The 4,420-nt window shown below is 34.8% G+C and overlaps 1 long non-coding RNA gene across 1 annotated transcript; it reads right to left on the bottom strand.

Moving 5' to 3' along the window:
* Positions 1 to 1,443: 1,443 nt before the first annotated feature.
* LOC104230285 (uncharacterized) lies at positions 1,444 to 3,228 on the bottom strand. Its single transcript, XR_011400818.1, has 3 exons — positions 3,113 to 3,228; positions 2,454 to 2,524; positions 1,444 to 1,700 (listed from the first exon to the last, which is right to left on the bottom strand). It is a non-coding gene; the product is annotated as an uncharacterized lncRNA (long non-coding RNA).
* Between the last annotated feature and the right edge of the window lie 1,192 nt (positions 3,229 to 4,420).

Genomic DNA, 4,420 nt, shown 5'->3' with positions numbered 1-4,420 from the left:
GATTCCTGCAAAACAAAGTGGTTTCTAGATCAAATCCCCATGATTTTACCTTAACCTTCAAATTAAAGAAATCTTTACAAGGCAACCACAAGTCTATTTCTTCATATATAGTGTAAAACCTTATTGTCTCCAATAAGAAAGCAATAAAATGAAGAGATTGGTTTTCTAATGGCTAACATACATTAGATGAAATACATGTCGACTTAGCCATAGCTAACAAGTAAATTTCCATTTCTGACTTAAACACAAAGAAATCAAAATCACCACGGGCAAGCTAAATTTGGATCATTTTCATCTAAAATAAATTGCACAAAAGGAAATAGTGAATCATGGATATTCATGGGGATTATGAAGGATCGGTAGGATCTCAAGCCTTAAAGCATTACAAACCAATTAATAGGGAAATTCATAAACCACAACTCAACTTCACTACCAGCAATCATATCATCATGAAAACTTCATTCATTTCTAAGCCCATAAGGAGTAGGCAAAATGTTTGGAAAAGATGAATACAGAGAAAGGATTAGAGCCCAATAGAGCTGAAAACTCCAGAGAGAAAAATCAGCTTCAAAGCAAGCAACAAGCACAACCAAACATGCCAGAAAAAGAACAGCTTCAAATATATGCCCTGAAATTCTAACAAGGACTCGAAAAGCTGAAACCTCATCTTTTTTGAAGTTTTCTTGAGAATCTTTTTCCGAATTCTTAGCTTTTGTAAGTATTGTGTGTGTGTAAAGATGCAGAGATCAAAAAATGCTTAATCTGAAGGTGTATGTGAATTTTTATGCATAAAAATCAGAGGTTGTGGAAAGAATCTGTCACCCCCCCCCCAAATTTAGGAAAATGGCATCTTATGCAACTGAATTGGACAACTGTCCTTTTCAGATATTTTTTCTTATTTTCAGCATCTTTTCTTAACCAATTTGGAAAGCTGTCCATCATCTATTCTTTTTCTATTTTTCTCAGCCCCTTAACTTCTGAAATTAACCCCTTTTGACCTCTAGTTTATCACATTTTAACCCCTTCCAACCTCTTTTAAAACTTTTCATCAACTAAAAGAAACATTACTTAAGTTTCTATCTCATTTACCTCCCTAAAGTTTCAATAATACCAACTAGTGTCTTTACCTCAACCTACTGTCCTCTTTTATCCCACAGAATCAATATTTACTAAATAACATTTAATTAATCTAAATTGATATTAAGCTATCAAGTACAAATTAATCATAATCAGCAAACTAGTTGACCTATCAATTAAGCACATGCGTAATTTGTCACGTCCCAAACTACCCCCTAGACGTGACTGACACCCAACTAACACCACCTGCCAGGTGAACCCCTTTCTCTAGTGCTTAACCATCTACACAAACACTGAGAGAAGAAAATGCAGACCTAATAGTATTATTAATAATTAAAGAGGAAATGATTATCGTCCAATATCTTAGTCAATCGATAGAAAAACCAACAATCACTCAAATATTAAAACTCTATCCCAAATCCCACACTAAGACCATAGAGCATCTAACAGAGTAACATGAGTTTATTGACGGGTATGCAAACCCTAAATAAAAAGAAACTAACTAACACGAGCTAGGTAAGTCTGAAACGAAAGCCTCCACGAACAATGCAGTGGCTCATCTTAGCAATAGGAATCACTCGAGCAAACTCGCCAGCCACTAGCTCTATCTCCCGCAACAGTGTCTGCATAGATATGCAGGTAAGGAGTGAGTTATACGTAAATATAACCCAGTAAGATCCTCGACCCGCCACTTTAAATACCTCTGGAACAAGTATTGGAAAATACAAACACACCACAAAACGAATGATATAATAAATATGATAATTATACAATAACTCAATATATGTGTATCAACAGAGTTATTAAGAATTAACCAACAAGAGTACCCATTAAGGACTTGTCATAATTGCAGTAAAAGAAATTTGCCAACACACTTACGAGTCCACAACGGCACCACAATGCCTCAAATATGTAACAGAGCATACATAATGCTCACTGAAGCATACACAATGCCCAAATATATCATGAAGCATACACAATTCTCGAGTGATGTACAAAGGCATACACAATGCCCAACATCATGGCGCACAACCGTATCAAACTCAACATCATGGCGCACAGCCGTATCAAACTCAACATCATGGTGAACAGCCGTATCAAACTCAACACCATGGTTCACAACCGAATCAAACTATCAAACTCAATATCATGGCGCATAGCCGTATCAAACTCAATACATGGCTCACAGCCGTATCGAACTATCAAACAACTTATAAAATAATATTTTTTTTCATAAAATAATATATTTGCGGCTAATCTAAAACCACCGATTCCGCCAAGCACACGCTTGTCCCAACACATGGACCAGGCAGAAAAAACACACTTTCAAAACGGATTTTAGAAAAGCAAGTATCAAAGCTTAATGTCTCACTTACCTCGCTAATGACATGTTTCCCAACCTTGCAACGTCTAGAACACCAACCAAACAGTCTTCAATAGCCTCACTCTATGCATAATATTGATAGACAATGTTAATTATGCTAGTCGGGGTCAATCTTAATGTCCCTAACTTTCAAGCTTAGAGCTAAGTCTTAGTATTTTACCCTTCAAATACTATATTCTTAAAGGTAATATACATATCCCAATTAGTATCACCACCCATAATTAATTAGTCAATATTATATCTAAATTAGTGGTACTAATATCCCAAAGATAATCAAAATCTGTGTAAGGAAATTAAGGTTGATTAGGGAAATATAGTGTAAGAAAATATAATAGCCAAAACAGTAACTCTAAGAAAACGATGGTTAAAGTCTCCATTCTGTAAAAATCCTTACTCTCACCATTTATATAATTATACATACCTAATCCTTACCAAATCATGACATATATAATTATTACATCTCCACATTAAAAGTTATAGAAATAGGAACTGCATCCATAAAAAAAAAAATCCCATGGCAGTAGCTTGATCAAATAGATTCCCCCACCTTATATTAAATTTCTAAAAAGCTCAATCATTAACTATTCCAAATTTTCTTCATTACTAATTGACCAAAATCAATTAGAAAGATATATGAAAATTTAACAATACCTGAGGCCTTCTTTTCTTGGCTTTGCTAGCTATAGACTGATTACAATAATACATTGCTACAAAATAATTTGATTATCAATGAAAAAAATTCAATAGTTTCTATGTCCTTTGTTGCACGCCGCCATCCTCCCAAAGCCCTCTTCTTCTTCTTCTTATTTTCTTTTGACTCTTTCCAATAAATAAGATCCTAGTACTAAATTCCCAAGTATATGGCACGTGAGGTTCAAAAGGTGGAGCTAGACCCATTAGATTTTTTTTTTTAATTAAACACCCAATCTAGTTAACTAATTTAACATTAATAATATATAATATACAATTTAGTCCATTAGCAAATTTAATTACTAATACATTAATATATTATAGTAAATTCTTTTTCACTAGCTTAATATTTGATCCAATAGCTACAAATTAAATTATTTTCTAATTGCACAATTAATAAATATAAATTAAAAAAATTAGGTTATTACATAATTAAAACCATAACCTAATTAATCGATTAAACTTCAAGTAGAACTAAATTAAATAATTATTCAAAAAGCTAAAACATTTTCAATTATTAACCTAGCATGCTGTCAAACTAATAATTAACAAAATAAGACATAGAATGAGAAACTCTAAGGAATGAAGAAAAGAAGTAGAGGAATACCACGTGAAACAATGTTGATCGGAAAGAAAAGAATTCTGAACGATGGCTGGCATCACCACACAAGCACTGGCTTACGCTTGAGGGTGTAACTGCATGCGACGATGTTAGACATAATTCGGTCAACATCAAAGGACTCTCAATAGTTCTGGCCAGTCAATGGTGAATTGACCGGCAGCCGGCGATCTTAAAACGAGACAAAACCAACGTCAACCTATAACACTAAATTAGAGAAGTCGATTGGTGTTGGTTTTAAGCCCAAACAAACCGGGATTTGAGAAAAAATCGAAAAGGAGTGGATATAGGTTTTAGGATTTCCTAGATTTAAAGATTAAGAGATTCTGGAGGTTTTTGAAAGAAAGAACAGAGGGATATGGGATAAGAAGGAGGTGGGGATTGTGGGGTGAAGATTTTAGGGAGATTGGGGTTGTTTGAAGCAGCACCGCCGGCAAAGGGTCTTGGGGCGGCTAGGGTTTGGGAGGGGATTTGGAGAGATGAGGGAGATGAAAGTGAAGTATTTGCTTAGGGTTTGGGGGGGGGGGGGGGGTTCTCGGACAATTATAAGGGAAAAAGGGAATTAATTCGTAGCCATTAGATCTAAGGTAATCAATGGTGGGGATCAGCCCAGATTAAAATGAGGTCATTTTATTTTAACGTAGGAACTG

Source organism: Nicotiana sylvestris, chromosome 7 (genome assembly GCF_000393655.2).
Source record: "Nicotiana sylvestris chromosome 7, ASM39365v2, whole genome shotgun sequence".
Lineage (NCBI taxonomy): Eukaryota > Viridiplantae > Streptophyta > Magnoliopsida > Solanales > Solanaceae > Nicotiana > Nicotiana sylvestris.
This window is presented reverse-complemented; position numbering and strand designations above follow the sequence as displayed.